Genomic DNA, 18,956 nt, shown 5'->3' with positions numbered 1-18,956 from the left:
CTCTACCCATTCCATGCTCCAGTTGACACAAAATGCTCTTGGGCTCTACTAGTGCTCCCTTCTGTCTTTCACTTCTGGATCTTTTTACTGTGCTCTGCAATGAGACATCACATCCTCCAGAAACTGTTTCCTTATTTCCAAGTCCCAGTTAGGGGCCCCTTAGCTCCTGTACATCTGTACATCTCCTGTCATACAGATCACATTGTATCGTCACTTCCTGTTGTCTTGTCTCCATCTTCCCACTAGCCTGTAAGTACCATGAAGACAGAGACCAGATGTGTCTGCTTTACCCTTTTTACCCTAGAATCTAACAGTGCAGGTGCCCAGTAAATATTGGTCAAGTGAAATAATTATAAGGCTACAAGAATGGAAACAATATGATAGTGTTGTAAGAACAGACAGACAAATCGATGGAACAGCCCAGAAGGAGACCATTACATGTATACACATTTAATAAGTGATAAAGTATGCATCATAAATCCAAAGAAGAAAGGAATATTTATTTGATAAATGGTACCTTTTGGGGGAAAAAGAAAAAGCCAGAATCAGTGAGGACATGATGAGTGGGTATTCTCATATATTGTTGAGTACTAATATCAATTGATAGAATCTTTTTGAAGCAGTTTGACTCCATCTATATCTATATCAAGTGGTCATATACATTGATTCAGTAATTCTATTTCTGCGAATCTAGGTTGAGGAAAATTTTTAGATACAAACAAAGCTTTAAAAGTTGGTCATTAAAGTGTTTAATTATAGAAAAAAATAGAAAAGTCTAAATATTCAGCAGTAGGAAAATAAATGATGACATATCTAATTGACAGAACAATACATAGCTATTAAAAATGAATATGAGCCACATCTGGAAAAAACAATTTCACAGTACATATATCTGACAGAAGACTCATAGCCAGAATATTTAAAGAACTCATGCCCATCCCACCTACTCCACAAAAGGTAACCCAATTAAAAAAAAATATGCAAGCACTTAAAAAAAAAAAAAAAGGATAACCAAATGATCAATGAACATTTAAAAAGTCCACAGCATCATTGCACATCAGGGAAATGTAAGCTAATTATACATTCATCAGAGTGGCTGAAATTACAGAGACTGACAAAAATTAAATCTTGGTAAGGACATGAAGCAGCTAGAACTGTTGCCTATTTCTAGGGAGAGTATAGATTCAGTCACTCTTGAAAACTCTTTGGCAGTATCTCCTCAAACTGTACACACCCATCCTGTGACCCAGCACTTCTGCTCCTAGGTGTATGCTCAGGAGAAATGAGTGTCTAAGCGAAAAGAGAATTAATATGAATGTCTGCCAAAAGACGTAAATAAGATTGTTCAAAGGAACTTTATTCAAACTAGCTAAAAACTGGAAACAAGCCAAATGTTCATAAACAGGAAAATGGATTAATAAATTGTGGTATATTCCTGTATGGAATACGGCATAGCAGTAACAAAAGAACAAACTAGTGATACGCACAACAACATGAATGAATCTCATTGACATTATGTCGAACAAAAGAAGACAGAGCAAAGGAGTACATGCTAAACAATCTCATTTATATGATGCAAGAACAGGCAAATTAATTAATAATGATAGAAGTCAGAATAGTGGTTACCCTGGGTGGGAGAATTGATTGGGAACTTGTTTGATAAAAATTTTCTGTATGTTAACTTGTGTCAGGTTTATATAGATCTATACATACGTCCAAGTTCAACAAACTGTACCCTTCATATGTATGTGCTCCTTTACATTTCTCACTGATTTTTTTAAAATGGGGGAAAACGACATGTGGCCTTGGACAAGTCACTTCATTTTCCTAAGCTTCAGTATTCTCATCTGTAAATCATAATAATACTTCACCTGCAGGCTTGTCATTATGATAGCACATGGTTAATGTGCAGAAAATGGCAGTTTATTGTCAACATGCCCATGACATGTGAAATATGTATAAATTGAATATATATGGTTGAAGAACTATAAAACAAACAAAACTCCCTTATGCATTAAAAAATTATTTCACAAAATATATTCAGTGGATTCGCTGGTGGGATTTGTTTTTTCCTATTTTTAGTTTACAAAAATGTTTAATGAGCATTGCTTTCATAATGGAAGCTTATTAATCTTACTTTAAACATTCCAAAATTTTCAGTCAATAATAAGCTCAGTATAAACCAACAATTAAGTGTGAACCCCAAAATATTAAATTTCTTTTAAGTTAATTGAAGAGTAGTAACTACAACAAAGGAAGTGGTATTCATTAGGTTTTACGTGCCACCATTCCACAGGGATATGAATAATCTTGAAAGTATTCCGAAGAAGCATGGCCGGGATGGTAACGAGAACTCTGGGTGATATTGAAAAGGCCGAAAGAACAGATCATGGTTCTTTCAGAGACAAAATACTCAGAAGGATCCTACAGCTGCTTTCAAATTAGAAAGGCATTCATGCGATAAAGCATTTGTTGTGTTCTCTGTGGTCTCAAGCAGAACCAGTATCAGAAGGTGGAAGCCATTTCAGGGAACCGATTTCAGGGGCTGTATAAGAAAATTCTATGTGCCAATACTATTCATTTATTCAAGATGTCGATTGAGTACTTTTCTGTCATAGGCACTCTGTAAGTATAGAGTTCAGAAAATACGACTTGGTCCCTTTAGTAAGCTTATATAGTGACTAAAGGAGCTATGAAAACAATAACACAATGTTTCAGTTCTGTGATAGAAGTACGAACAGAGGGTTATGAGAGCCCAGAAGAGGAGACGTTCTCCTCTGCAAGGATTGGAGGAGGTAACTTCTCAGTATTGAGTGATGGATTAATCAACGTTTGCCAAGCAGGGAGGCAGAGAATGGTATCTGGGGCAAAAACAAACAAACAAACAAACAACAACAACAACAACAAACAGCTGTTTTTGATGAACCTGTCAGGATATGTTTGGAACCAGATTTTTCAGGACCCTGTATGTCCTTTTGTGGGGAATGGGAAGATATTAAAGAAATTTAGGAAAGGGGTTAGTGTTTGTTTGGGGCAAGGGGGTGGTGGGGGGAGCGGCGGTGACTCCAGCCACAGTGTGTAAGACAGACTGGATGAGGAGAGACTGGTAACAAGATGCTAGTTAGGGAATATCTGTAGTTCTGATGATGAAGGCTAGAGAAATGAATAATAGTGGAATTAGACAGTTTGATACATTTCTGAGGTCCACTCCAGAGGTCTTGATTACAATTGGTTCATTGGTTTAAAAGGTAAGGGAGAAGAAAGAGTTAAGGGTGATTCACAGGTTGCTAGTTTGGGAAACTAGAGTCCTGCTGATCCTGACCTTACCCACAGCCACCTTTCGATCATGGTTGTGGGGACAAGGGAGTAGACACCTTCACTCAACCGTCAGCTCCATGAGGGCAGGTACCATAACTGCTTGCTCACTTTCCCAGTGACAGAGATCACAAATGAACAATTTGCCATCCTTCCCAAAATGTCCTACTACTTCGCTGGCAATCCTTGGACATCTGTCTTTTATACTTACTATTGATCAGGTTAAACATGATATCAAATATTATTAAATTTTGGAGACGTTGACTCATTTGTTCACTCAGCAAATACTTATCGAGTGCCTACTATATGCCAGGCACCATTCTTGGCTTTGGAGAAAACAAAAAAGACAAACCAGCAAATAAAAAAGATTAAAATTCATGCCTTCGTGGAGTTTTTATTCTAGTGAGGGGAGACAGTAAAAATAATGATAATAATAATAAAAGCAAAATATATGGTGCATTAGATGGTGATCAGTGTTGTAGAGGACAAGCCCTGAGTGAGGAGAGGGATGTGGGCTTTGCCATTTTGTGTAGGGTGGTCAAGGAAAGACTCACTGAGAAGGTAACATTTGAAGGAAGTGATCCATGCAGTTATATTAAGCTGCTAATTAAACTAGGAGGAGAGAATTCCAAGTGGAAGGAAATGTAGATGCAAAGACATGTCAGGTAGGAACTTGCTTAGTGTGTTTAGAGGAACAACGAAGAGGCCAGTATGGCTGGAGCAGAGTGAGGGAGTGTAGAAAGAGATGTGGTCAGAGCTGTGGGTGGATTGGAGTCAGGAAGGCTGGTGGAAAGACGTGGCATTTTTCGGAGTTGGGAAGCCTTGGAGGGTTTCAGCAGAGGAATGACGTGACCTGACTTACATAGTAACAGAATCACTCTGGCTGCTATTTAGAGATTAAGCTGAAAAGGAAGCAAAGGCCGAAGCAGGGAAACCGTATGGGAGCAGTAATCCAGGTGAGAGAGATGATGGTAGCTTGGACCAGGATGATAGCAGCAGAGGTGGTGAGAAGTCGGATTCTGGATATAGTTTGTAGCTAGGTATTGCTGACAGACCAGATATGGGTGTAGAGGTGGAACGGGCTTGGGGACAATATCAGGAGCTCAGGTTTGAACAGTATATGTTTGAAATGCCCAACAGACATCCAAGTAGAGATGCTAAGTGGACAGTTGGATATAACATTCTGAGGTTCAGTGAAGAAGTCCAGGCTGGAGATAGAAATTCAGTTCAGAGGAAACTTGTTAGTGTGGGCCAAGTTTATGATTTGAACACCCAAGATTGGGGCAGTGTTATACACAACACTACTCGAAAGTCGTGTAAAGGTCCCTTGGGAAGATTTCGGATTATGTTTTGGTGCAGAAACATTTTATAGATCAGAGAAATTAAGCTAACTTGTACTCAAGTTAAAAGTTATTTGCATTTTAAGGAACAGTGGATGCTTAAATCATATAATTTCTATTCTTTACTTTCACTTTTTAGTTTTACTTCAAAATAAAACATGCCTCTTTCTTGTCACTAAATTGGTGAAAATGACAATTTTTAATGCATCTGCCTTTACTCTTAACATCTATTCCTGTCTTAACTTGCCCTGCCCTTCTCAGTGTGCATTCACAGAGTGAGTTAATTTTAACAAATACAAAATATAATTAGGAAATAATGCAGAGTACACCATTTGATCCCTGATTTATAGAATAATAATTTTAAAGAAAATTGGGAGGTATAAGACATATTTAAGTATTTTTGTAGCTAAACACTTTGTAATATATAACCACGGACATTCTATTTACCATTACTTCTAAGACCCTGAATATTATTTAATTTAGTAAGAAATTATGAAAATTAACAATCTCGTTACAGTGGTTTGAAACAGGGATTTGTTTATTAGTGAAATCTTTTCCTTTTTTAATATTTTGCCTTACATATATGATTAATTAGTATTTATTAAGTGTATATGTCGTAGAAAGCATTTGGCCATGTCTGGGGTTGGGGCATTTGCCTCAGGCACTCCCTGAAAAAAACAAAGTACAGAGATGGAGTTGGTGAAAGGATGGAACTTTATTCATTCTTCTGTGAATAATTTCTCTGATCTATAAAATGTTCCTATTTATGGAACACTGTGTTTCAGGCATTTCGTGTAATCTAATAGATATTAGGTGTAGAGAAACTAAAGATAGTCTGCAAGACAGTAGGACACAATACAGGTACTCTGATAGAGAAAAATAGAATCGAGAAGCACTGGGTGGCAGCAGCAACAGATCCTACTCAGCTCTACCCCGTTGACCAAGTGACAGGAGCTGACACTCCTGTAAATACTCTGTGTCAAGCACAGTTTAATCACTGTACATGTATTAACTCTGAACAACAGCCCTATTGAGGTTGGTCCTCTCTATTTTGCACTTGGGGAAACTGGACAAAGAGAGGTGTAACCTAAGTTCACATGGCTAATGAGTGGTAGAGCCAGGATTTGACCTACTAGATATCACTTTTTTGAGAATTTCCTTCTCCCCAGGCACTGTGCTAAGTGCCTTATGTACATTCGTCTGATGAATCCTTGTAACTCCGTGTAGAAGATGATAATCCCCATTTATACATGAGCCTGCAAAAGCTTAGAGAGGCTGTTACCCAAAATTACACAACTAGCAAGTGGCTGAGCCAAGACTCAAAAGTCTGTGCCGCTGCATTGTCTCACCTAGAAAAAGTCAGGAGGTAGTGAAAGACACTTGGGTGTAATGACAACGGCAATTCAAATTTCAGAAAAAGCAACAGGTCAGAATGAACTTATCTAAATATTTGTTTGGGAACATATGTAAACCAGAGTACAAATACTGCAGCATAAGTTATTTTAAGTGTATAGACAAGTAATCAAAATCTCTGGAGCACAAAATGAATTAATAAATGCAATACAGTATTTTTACTGCACACAATTTGGTTTTTACATTGCGTTGCATCAATAATTATATTATTTTCACCTTGTTTATTTAGATTTGAGCATATGCTACTTTGTAATTGATCTTAAGCTTTCGTTTTAAAAACTAATTAGTGGAAGCTTGATGATCACATTCCTCTTTAAAAATATATTTTAATGGAATTACTATTTCTTTATCCAACAGCACTTAGTGCTCTATCAGCATGGGTTCTCCTAAGCAGTACTCACAAATTAGGTAGAACGGGAGTGAAATAAATTCCTTCTGTGAGGATTTATCTGGGTACCGTTAGTAGAGGGTACTTTTCCCAGGTTTCCTGCAGTCAAAACTCAGCATGATCTGACAGGGCAAAAAATATCAAAAAGCTATTTATTTTTCTTCCAAGTGAATATTATGTGCTTTGAAAAAATGATATTCTTTCTCAGCAGAATTTTGAAAGCATTTTCTGATTAGATTAGCATACTATCAAAATTGCTTAGTATTATACCAAATTCTGTTTTCTTTTTAATCTGTGACACTGTTTCTTCTATTGGTCACATTCATTAATATATTTATTAAAAAATTTCATCTTGTTTTTTTTTCATTGACATATCTTACATATCTTTTAAAACCTTTCAATTTAGTTGTAGAAAAATTAGAAAGAGAGTATTAGGAAAGAGGAAAAAACTAGTTTTTCCATTAAGTGATAAGTATTCTTAATATTTTTATGTTTCTGCCCAGACTTTTTTCCTACATATAGATATAGAGATATAGGTAAGAGAAAGGCCAACATTTTATTTATTTGTTTGTTTGTTTGTTCGTTTTTAGGCAAGGCAACCCTTGGTTGACCTCACAGATTGCAGTTTACAAGGACCTTGTCAGTTTTCAATCCCTGATTTATTTATTTATTTTTTACACCTGCAGCACCTGGTCTTCCTAGGTGGTCTCCCATCCAAGTACTAACCAGACCCGACCCTGCTTAGCTTCCGAGATCAGATGGGATCTGGCTTCTTCAGGGTGGCATGGCTATATGATTTTTAAAAATAAAAATGGATTCAAACTATAAATAGGTAAAAAGCTAGCTTTCATTTTCTGTTTTTTGAAGCATTTTTTAGGTCAATAGATAATGTCTCTGTAGCTTTATTTTTATCAGCTTCATGCTCTTCTATATTTTAAAGTTGTGATTTCAGTCATCTCCACTTTAATCCACTGGTGGCAGCTCCTGGGGGTCCTATGTGGTTATACATTTTTAGAATTATATTTGATGATAATTATATTGTGATAAATGCCATTTTCAATGGACAGGATATTTTGCTTTAATAATAAATATCTTGATTTAAACATTAATACTTTCTCTCTTCACCCCAGTTATTCAGAACACAGTTGAGGAGAAAAAGTAAAATCAATTTCATGCAAGCTAAAATAGGTATTGTAAACAATTCACTTTATTCATAGTGAATTTATCCAAGCCTTTACTTGGCACTCTCCCACGCCCCTACCCCCGCGCCCCCGCACTAACTTTAGATATGACTCTAAGGCTAACTTCAATTACCTGAAAAAATTGATGCATTCTTAATTAAAATTACTAAACCTATTAGGTCAATTCTTATTCTTGGAAGAAATGTTTATTTAACTAATGGTAAGGGGGATGGAGAGATCTTTTATAATAGGTTCCATGCTAGGCAGTTTTCATTACCGCTTCATGAAAACCCTACAAGGCATGTATGCCATTGTGTCTGTGTCCTCCTCATTTCCCTATTTATTTAAAAAACAACATGAGACTCAAGTTCCCACTCCTAGCAAGTGATAGAACCGGGGTACTACCTCAGGAATGAATGCAAAGCTCATGTTTCTAGGATTCATGCAGAAGTATATATATATTCAAAGTGGAAAAAATAACTGTGGAGTTGAGCATGGGATTTTATCCATGCATTTGAAAATAGGTATATATGATGTTTTAATAAATACTTACCCCCCTTAAAAGTAAATAAACGCGCCCCCAAAAGACCTTACTCAAAAATGTCCTTACTATATCTAGTTTCCCTGTTCCTGCTTAGCTCCTCCCTGTTAATCGACTCTTGTTTGCTACTATTTTAAGATCTCGTCTTAAAAGTAAATGTTATGCAGTTTATTTTGGCACCTGCCATAGCATATTTTCTTGCTATCATCTCCATTTTTGTTCCTCACTTATTTTCTCCTGCCTGTGTGGGACCGAGTTGGTGTAGCTTTGGGTGTCCTGAGAGTTGGAGTCAGTTCCGCGGTGTGCATCTCAACTCTGTCATTTATTAATAGTGCGGCTTCAGGCAAGTTTACCCAAATTATATGTGCTTCAGTTTCCACAGCAGTAAAACAGGAATATAATAATGTTGAATCAACAGATACAGAATACAACCACATAGAGTTGTTATGAAGTTACACAAGAAAAATGCTTCAAAAGTAGCACCTTGCCTCAGCACAAAGGAAGATTTCAAAATTTAGCTCTAATACCCTTTTTATTCTTCTAAATAATATGAAGTAATTGATTTTTCCCAGTGGCTTACACTGCATGTTCCCTCCCTCTCCCCACACCTCATCTCCAGTTGAATACAGTTGAATACAGAATGGAAGAGAACCTTGGAACATGGCATCTCACTGCCAGGAGCCTCCCCATCCTCTGATCAGCTCGTCCACATATGCACCTGTTTCCTGTCCTCTTCTCATAATACAGGAGAATCAAAACAGTCTGATTTACTTACACAAAACAATTACCTCTTACCCAGAGTCTTTCTGGAAATTAATGCCTGCCATTTGTATCACTGGCTTCCATGTTAGCTCAGTCCACTGAGGCCTTAACTTGAAGTGTTTTTCAGTGTGTTTTTAGTCTCTCCCATGTTCATTGTTTTGTTCTTTGCTCGGTATTTAGTGGTTAGTGAGCATGTGCTTTTTGCCAGTGGTGTGGTTCTGACTTGATAAGAATTATTTCTTGATGCTTAACAATGTTATCCCTTTTTCCTTAGTGAAAATGTAGTTAATAAGTAAGGCTAGGCATCATATTTTACCTGCAAACCAGATTTCTGAAAATATCTTTTAAATATTTGTCTACTTGAGAGTCTTTTTTTTAAGCTCACTTTTTCCTCATTGCTTTAGTATAAAAGACAATTCCTTGTGTACGTAGTCACTGACCATCTATTTTGTGGGCTGTAGATTCTAGAGAGTTTGTCTTTAAACTTAATAGTGTCTTTTTTTTTTTTTTTTTTCGATGTGTGTTGAATAGACTAGACGTTGGAAATATAGAGAAGTAAGTAAAAACTTTAAAAAAATAATGAAATGCTTCCTACTAAATTTTTATTGTGGTAAAATAACATCACATAAAATTTGCCATTTTAACCTTTTTTGAGTGTATATTTCAGTGGCATTAAGTATATTCACATCATTGTGCAACCGTCACCACCACTCATCTCTGGAACTTTTTCATTGTTCCAAACTGAAACTCTGCACCCATTAGACACTAACGCCACTCCCCTACTCCTTACTCCCCTCCCCCATCCCTGGTATCAACTATTCTACTTTCTTTTTCTCCGAATTTGACTATTCTAAATAACTTATATAAGTGAGATCATACAATATATATTTTTTGTTATTGGCTTATTTCACTCAGCATGTTTTTAAGGTTTATCCATGTTGTAGCATGTGTCAATTTCACTTCTTTTTTTTAAGGTTGAATAATATTCCGTCGTATGTATATAACACATTTTGTTTATCCATTCATCCATTGTGGGTTGTTTCCACCTTTTATCTAGTGTGAATAATGCTGCTATGAACACTGGTGTGCAAATATCTATCCGAGTACCTGCTTTCAATTCTTTTGGGTATATACCTAAAGGTAGAATTGCTGGATCATATGGTAATTTGAGGAACAGCCATACTGTCTTCCACAATTAGCTATACCATTTTACATTCTCATGCTTCCTAATAAATTTATATAGAAATTTTTAAAACTATGATTGTATCAGAATTTAGCAGAACATCATGAAAAGCATGAGAAATGCATAATTAAATATTGCACTTTTTCATGTTTTCTCAAGATAATTTTGTGTCTATCAAATAGTCTACTATGAATACAAGTTGTCTTCTATTCAAATAGAAATTTTCTATCACAAGAGTGTGGAAAATCTAATGTCCACTATGTTCTAAATCAGGACAGGATTTTTGGTGTGTGGTGTCACCTATATAGGTTACATTATGTTTAGTTTTATTAAATAACAAGTTTTATTAGATTTCAGATTTTAATAATAACAAATGGAAATTACTGAAGATATGCAGTTTTTCTACAGATAACTTTTCAAGCCATTTACTCATTTGCCACTAAATATTTAAGTTCCTGTTCTTTCTAAAGTAATAAGCTGGTGTTTAAAAAAATATTCAAATATTAAAGCATAATAGGGAAGACTTTATTAAAAGTCGGGGGCTGTTTCGATAGGTATAGAGACCAATGCAGTGGGATTTTACAGTGGTGAAGAGAGAGATTGGGCTCAGCTCTGAATACGGTATGGGCAAGTGGGAATTTATAGCCAAGGTGCAGGGTGGTGGTCAGTAGATGGAAAATTACTAAAAGGAAACATTAAGAGTAAAGGAGGTTCTGGCTAAACCACCCTAACAGGATTCTTGCTGAAGACAGGCCAGGCTGATCAGATATCACCTGAGGGCGTGAGGAGAGGAGGGCGAGGAACCTGAGCAGATATGGAAGATGATCAAATATTGTGGGTGGGGGGAGTCAGGTTAAACTGACTTAGAAGGGTTCTTGCTAAAACTGGATTTTATAAGTGCACAGATGGGCATAGGAGAAGATTCAGGAGCCTGGCTAAAGTATGGTTAAGTGAAGAATCTTTCTCATTGGCTGCTATAAATGTTGTGTCCCTCTACATGTTTTTCCACATAGGCCTAAAAGCATTTATTAATTCAAGTCAACCAACTTTTATTGATTTCCTGTGTGCCAGACTCTGTGCTAAATGGATAAGGATGGAGATGTTGATTACAGACAAATAAACAGGCAAATCCAATAAAGTATTGAAAGTTCTGTGAAAGGGAAAAGCAGAGTGTTTGGGAGTAGATGGGAGGGGGCAAGCTAACTAAGATTTGGACAGGTGAGGAGAAGGTATCAAGGTCTCTAAAATACCCCCAAATTCTTCAGGAAATGTATTCTCCCTAGAGTAGTGGACTCCCAAAATAAAGTAATAACAAATTTGTTAAAGCATTTTAATATCATCTCTCATATGTAAAGTGAGAATTCGGTTGAGGAAGCAGTTAACTTCCATCGTGCCCAGGCAACTAAAAATACCATTAGAGTTTTAAAACTCTGTGAATATGAGTATGTTACCTTACTTAAAATTCATCCTGAAATAAATAATCTGTATTATAAAGTAATATAGTATGAACATTTTTCTCTTAATAGTACTTAATTTGGGTATGAAAATGTTCCACACAAAACTGAATAAGCTCAACAAGTATTTCTGATGTCACAAGTTTCAAATAAGCCACAGCTGGGATAGTAAAGATACATTATTTTTTGGATAAAACTTTTTATTCTAATTAATTTTTTACATCTTACTTTTAATTTAGTTTACTTTTTTATCCTTATGTTTTTAATTGGTAAAAAAAAAAATGCTAGTAACTGTCAAACAATCCAAAGTAAATGAAGTAAAATGTAAAATTTCTTCCCTCTCCTCTCCTGTACCATTTCATTCCCCAAAAGTAGATACTGAAAGTTTAATGTATTTCTTTCCAGAGCATGCAAATATTTGGACAACTAATTAGTTAGGTAGGAAAAAAGAGAGGAAGAGGAGGAGAAGGAGAGGGAGGGGATCATGTGAGAGTGTGTGTGTGTGTGCATGCACATGTGTGTGTGCACACATGTATGTACACATATAGTTTCAAATTAAAAAATAAAAGGGACCATACCATAATAATACTCTATAGTATGGTTTCTTTCCCATTTACTACAATCTGTTCTTAACCTCTTTCCATGTCATTATGTTGAATACTGTCTTACTCTTTCCAGTGTTCATAAATGTCATTGTTTGGGTGTAGTCATTTTCCTATTCAGAAATACTGCTGCCGTTTGTGCTGTTTGGGCATTTCAAGCATACTGCAGTGAATATTCTTGTATATGTATTTTTGCACACTGGAGCTAATATTTCTGTAGGATAGATGCCTAGAAAAGTGATTGCTGAGCCATTTGCTTATGCATAGTTGGCCCTCCTTATCTGCAGGTCTCGCATCTGAGGTTTCAACCAACCACAGATGAAAAACAGTATTTTCTATCCATGGATGGGACTCTGTGGATGCAGAGGGCCGATTGTATGCATTGCTCTGTGCCATTTTTATATAAAGGACTTAAGCATCTTCAGATTTTGATATCTAAAGGGGTCCTGGAAACAATCCCCCGAGGATGAGGGACAGCTGTACTTATCATTTTAAGACCCTTTGATACATTTTACCAAATTACTCTCTCAAATGCTTGTGCCTATTTACCAATAACCTTATCCCTTTAACACTAGTTTTGTAAGTATAAGCAGCTTTTGCTAATCTAATAGGTGAAAATGGTATGTCATTATTGTATTGTAAATTCCTGGATTGATAGAGAGGTTGAATATCTTTTCCAAGATGTATAGCTATTTATATGCTCCAAAGTGCCTATTTTTATTAGAATATTTGTCATATTATTCTTGAGTTTCGTAACTTGATAATTATTATTTCTCTCTACTATATAAGTTGAAATATTTTTCATTTTGTTCTTTTAACTTTATATGTAGTAACTTCTACCAAATAAAAGTTTTTATTTTTTATATAGTCAGATCTGTCAACTTTTTCTTTTATAGCCTCTGGTTTTGGTATCATGATTATAAAGACCCTCCCAAATTTAAGATTATGAAAATACCTACTTCTATATGTTTATTTTTTACATTAATTGTGAATGCATTTGGAATTTATTTTTGTGTAAGACATAGGGTAGAGATCTAATTTATATTTGTCTCAGCATAGAGGTTCACATGTCCCAAAGCAATATATTGAATAATCTGTCCTTTACTTGTTATTTAGAAATATCACCTTATCACGTGCTTTTCTTATGAATGGGAGTTCCTTATACTCTGTTTCACTGAGTTATTTGTCTTACCGAGAGGCAGTTTTGTGTAGTGAGTTGGAACCAGAGCACCAGCTCTGGAGGGAGAGGCCCTGGGTCAAACCGAGCCATCACTTAACTGTGTGACCTCAGACAATGATGCAATCTTCCTAACTCCCAATTTTGTCATTTGTAAAATAGGGGTAGCATACTGACTGCTTTGCAGAGTTATGAGTATTAAGTGAGAGAATAAGTATAAAGCACTTAGGGCAGTGGCTGGCACATGCCAAGCACTGGATGAACAGTAAACTATTAATATTACTGTGACTACTGTAACCATAAGAACTGACCTTTTATATATGAAAGGACAAAAATCTCTTTATTCTTCTTTACTTTGCTAAAGTTGAACTTTAACACAAGGTTCTCAAGTTCCAAAATGTAAGTTCCTTAAGATGTTGTGATTGCATTAAGTATGTAAGTTCTATTTGGGGAGAATAGGTATCAATTTTCAGAGTTCCTTTGTTCCAAATGCATCCCTTGTATTCAGCATGCAGTTTGATTTTACTTTGTGGTCTTTCAGAGCCTTGCTTTGCTTTAAGTGATTTTAAATAACAATTTATTAATATGACAGATATGTTTAGTCTTAGTTCTGTCTTATTTTGTAGGGTTTCTTTTATGGCCTTTAATACTATTTACTTAGTTTTACTCTCTGTTCAGTGTTTGAATTGCTTTTATGTGTATTTTCCTTCTCATAGTTTGAACACTTATAATTAGTTGTTAGGGTCCCCCCCCCCCCCCCCGCCACTTACCTTTATAACTATTACCTTACAACCCTTTCCCTTTCATCACCCAATTTTTCTAGTAAATTTCAGTTAGGATTATGTTTGTTTTTCTACGGAATAGAACTCCAGCATCAGTGGCTTAACCAAATAGGGGATATTTTCCTCAGAAAATAAACAGTGCAGAGGTCAGCAGTCAGGCTGGTTTTATAGCTGCACAATGTCATCAGTGTTCCTGGCTTTTGGTGCCCTCCCACATGGCTATCCTTGGCTTGTGACTTTGGGGCTTACGCTTGTCTTATGGTCTTATGGTCGGTCATGGTTACTCCACCTCCAGCCTCTCATCTGCATTCTAGATAGGAAGGAAAAAAAAAGAAAAGAAAAGGAATGCCTATATTGGGGAAGCAACACTTGGCTAGAAACCTTCAATTTACATCTTAATGACCAGAACTGTGTCACGCCATCACCCCTGTCACTCCTAGCTGGGAAAGTGAGTATTTTTAACTAGGCATATTGCTTCCCTGGGCCAAATTGGGGTTTTATTAGTAAAGAAGAAAGGTAATATTGGGTATACAATTAGCTATGTTGGGCAAAAACTTACTTTTATACCTTTAAATAATAACATGTTCATTAAGAACTTAGACTGCAACCTGTAAACAGTATATATTGACCCCCGTTATGGAAGATGAGGAAGTCAGAACATTTAAATGAACTTCTCCCTTTTTTCCTCCTCCACATCCTGAATTTTGTTAATTGTGTTATTATTTCTAATATATGTTGTAACTTTTTAAAAAACATTTTTATTCTCCTTAATGAGAGCGAATGCTCTCCAGCGTTTTCCTGCACTCTTTTAGTTATAACTTCTTCCTTCATCCCTTGGGTGATGTTATTCATCCATAAATTTCTTCAGAATGGGCTCATGTTAACTATGTCATTTCCATCCTTGCACATTTTCAAATCACTGCCTGATACTTTTATACTAAAGTGATAGTTTGGGTATAAAATTCTCCAATTAAACTTTCTTTTCTTTGTTGTCATTGCTGTTTCGTTTTCTGAGGTTGAATATTCGTGAAAGTCTGAGGCCAATCTAAGGCTGTGACCTGTGTTTTGTTTTGTTTTGTTTTGTTTTGTTTTGTTTTGTTTTGTTTCCTCTTAATGGTCATGGGATTAGATTTAGAAGTTTTTTTTTTTGGTGGGGGTGGGGGGGTATATCTTTGAAGCATAATAATTTTACTATGATATTTCTTGGTGTTAATTCATCTCTATTAGTTTATCTTAGAACATATGTGGCCCTTCAATATGACCATTTAAGATGACTTTTTGAATTTCATGAATTAGATCTTGGAATTTCTTTTCATCTCTATATGTTCTTCAGAGATATAAGAGATGTGTTGATTCTCCATTGTCTCTCCGTATAGCTATTGTTGTCTCTTTACTTTTGTTTTCCATTTTATTTTCTTTCTTTTCTCAAGCTTATCTTCCAGACGTGTATTCAGCAGGGCCTTTGCTACTTTTTTTTGTTGCTTCCAATGTGACCTTTTTTTTACGTTATGATGTTTTGACTTAATTTTACTCTTTCTTTTCTTTCTGAACTCCACTAGTTAAATTTATTTATTTACTTATTTTTACCTTTAGTTGTTGTATCTTTTCTTTTTTGAGAGGTTTTATCTTTAAGCTCTTGTTTCATAAAGGCTTAAAAAATTACCTGTAACAAATTACCACAAACAGTGGCCTAAAAGAATGCAAATATTATCTTACAGTTCTGGAGGTCAAAAGTGACAAGGGTCTCACTGGGCTGAAATCAAGATGTCAGCTGGACTGGGTTCCTTTCTGGAGACTTTAGGAGGAAAATCCCCATTTTCTCACTTTTCCAGCCTCTAGAAGCAGCCTCCTTGGCTCGGGGTCCTCTTCCTCCATTTCCAGAGCTAGCAATGGCAGGTCAAGTCCTCCCATCTTGTAGCACTGACCTTTTATAGTCACATCTCCCTTTAGCTCTGACTTCTCTCGTGTCTCCAGCTTTCATTTTTAAGGACCTTTGTGATTACATGGACCCACCCAGGTAATCTGGGATAATCTACCTATTTTAAATTTAGCTGATTAGCAATGTTAATTCTATCAGCAACCTTAGTTCCCCTTTGCCATGTAAGGTGACAGATTCACAGAGATTGGACCTTGGACATCTTTGGGGGTAAGAGTGGGGCATAATTCTGCCTACCACAAAGATCACTTTAAAAGTAATGTTTTCGGTCTGGCAATATATCTTGGTGTATATTCTTTTTTTTTTTTTTTCCCTACATTCATATTCATTCTCCCCTTTCTCTCTCTTTCTGAAGTTTTGTTTTTGTTTTTGTTTTTTAAAGAAATAATCTTGTTTGTTCATAAGTAAGAGGAGTTTTTCCCTGACAGGCTGTTGTTATTGTGAGCTTTGGGTCGGGGGAATAAACTAACATAGCTGGTAGCTGGAGTTTAGATCTGTCCCTGGAAGTTCATTTCTAAGCCAGGACTTGATCTCCCTGGATCCATAGGGAAGCCCCATGTCAATCAGAGGTGTTCGTGTGTGTTATGTTACGTGTGGGTGATTTAGTTTTACTTCTCTTCTGCTGACAGGCTCCTGGCCATCCTTTATTTCTCTACCATTGTATCACTCTTATCTTACTTGTAATTCTTAAAGATAACTTTTAGTTTGTTGATTTTGAAATATTCCTAGAAGACAAACAATGAACGTGATGGTTATACTAGACATTAATTATTAAGTCTGCCTACCTAGCACCTGCACCCTTTTAAAGAAAAACTACTCTGCTGTGGTTTGCTGAGCAGTGGCTGTGTTTTGAGCCGTCCAATTCCCTTGTCCCCCCTCACCCTGCCACAACTGGAATAGGACTTGATCCAAAGATGGACAACCTGTGGTCTCACCAACAGCCTGTGTCTTGATTCAGAAAGCTAACACAACTCGTTTTAAGCATTTTGTATATTATCTAGGTTCACATTGAAGTGCAGCCATTTACTAGTTGTGTAACCTTAAGCAAGTTACTCTATGCCCCAGTTTCTATAAAATATTAGATGCTATATCATATTTTGAGAATGAAAAATAGTCAATCCACATAAAGTATTTACGACAGTGTCTGCCTGATACTCAAAGCTCTATAAATGGTAGCCATTATTATTATATTAGGAATTTGGAATTAGGAAACCAAATGACTAAGAGAGTTACCAGTTGGAACTAAAGCTGGAGTGTCATGAGATAGAGCAGTGGTCCTTACTCCTTTTTGGTCTCATTGCCCCCTTGCTGAATCTGATGAAAGTATGGACAGTTTCCTGCAGGAAAGTGCATAAACATATGTAAAGATACACAAAATCAAGGTAAAAGCACCTCGTGTAGAGAAGGAGGAAAGGGGGCTATGGCAAGTCAAAGCCATGTACGTGTAAGTCAGATTTGTGAAGGAACAGAAACTCATCAAAGCAGAGGGAGCTGTTCCATAAAGGGAGGAGAATGGACTGAATGAGAAGAGAGAAACAGAAGCCCTGAGACAACCCCTCAGTTCCATGTCCAGCAGTTTCTATCACAGGATTTCTCTGAGATCCCTGCTTGTCTCCTCACTTCCCTGGACATAACCAAGCTGACATAGCCCTCACATCTTGCAACCAAATTAGCCAGAGAAGGTCAGTGATGAAGCTAACTTTTACATGATGAAGAATTATTGCTGTGTCATTTCAGATTGCTTCTAGCCAACATTATGAAGTTTTCCTGTGGTGTGATTATATCAACAGCCAGTGCTTTCAGAATAAAGTGAATAACCAGCTGCAGTGACTTTTCAAGGACTGCTAACTTCCTTTTTTGTAGGTTGAACACTTCCCAAGCATATCCTATTTTTTTAATATTCCAGTTTAAGGAAAAAGCCAGGAAAAGGTAACATCAGCTTTTCTAGTAGAATTCTTTTTTGTTTTGGTTAATCTTTTAAAGTTTTTAAACTGAAAATGAGGCAGAACTTCACAGGATTTTATAGCTGGAAAGGATTTAAAGATTTTTCTTGTCCCATGGCTTCTTTCAGAAATAAAAGAAACTGAACCCCCAACCCCCACCCCAGTATCATATTGCATACTTTGTCTCATTCAGTACTTACAGCAACCTTATGTGGTATAATACCTCACTTTACAGGTGAGGAAATGGGTTTAGAGAGATTAACTCCTTACTTGAGATCAAAGATACTGCAAGTAGGTGGAACTAGGATTTGAACCCGGGACTTTCTGACTACAAAGCGTTTGTTATAATGCCTCTGTGGCCTTTAAAACTCAGGCAAAAAAAAGAGTGAGCCTTTTATTTTACACATCTTTTCCTCAACAAGGTCTTTCTTTCAACGTGTCTTCTCAAAAAGAAGGCCGGAAACATATGAGCCCCACTTTTTGATCCTCACGTTAGAAGGGTCTTGAATGCATCCATCTAGCATCTGCCTCCATGGTGGTGTAGTGCCAGCCAATCATAAATCTTCCCGCTGAGCTGGAACTTCTGTTGGATATTTAGTCACTCTTCCTTCCATAGAGGCTTTCACATGGAACCACAATTTGGTGGTGCGGGGAGAATGGTCCTAGACTGCTGGGGCAGCAGTGATTCATAGTTTGAGCATTAGCATAAATAATATTTGTTTACAGAATATTTGCAGAGTGAAGGAGTGGTTAAGAACACTGGCTGTAGTAGACCGCTTGGGTGAATCCCAGCTCTTCTGTTGACTACTTGAGTGACCTTGGACAAGAACTTACTATCTCTTGAAGTCTTGATTTCTTTATCTGGAATTTAAGAAGTATGTGATACATTGGATTGTTGTGAGAATTGAACGTGATCATGTATATAAACCACTTAACCCA

At 36.5% G+C, this 18,956-nt stretch overlaps 1 protein-coding gene and 1 pseudogene across 5 annotated transcripts in view; one reads left to right on the top strand and one right to left on the bottom strand.

Annotated features, from left to right (window-relative positions):
* The window catches only part of MYO1D (myosin ID), a 298,677-nt gene that overhangs the window by 30,962 nt on the left and 248,759 nt on the right, over positions 1 to 18,956 (top strand). The gene's annotated exons all lie outside the window — the stretch shown is intronic.
* Positions 7,134 to 7,252, bottom strand: LOC111739561 (annotated as a pseudogene).

Source organism: Pteropus vampyrus, unplaced genomic scaffold (genome assembly GCF_000151845.1).
Source record: "Pteropus vampyrus isolate Shadow unplaced genomic scaffold, Pvam_2.0 Scaffold50, whole genome shotgun sequence".
In the NCBI taxonomy this organism is placed as follows: Eukaryota; Metazoa; Chordata; class Mammalia; order Chiroptera; family Pteropodidae; genus Pteropus; species Pteropus vampyrus.
Note: the sequence above shows the minus strand (reverse complement) of the source record. Positions and strands in the feature narration are given on the sequence as shown.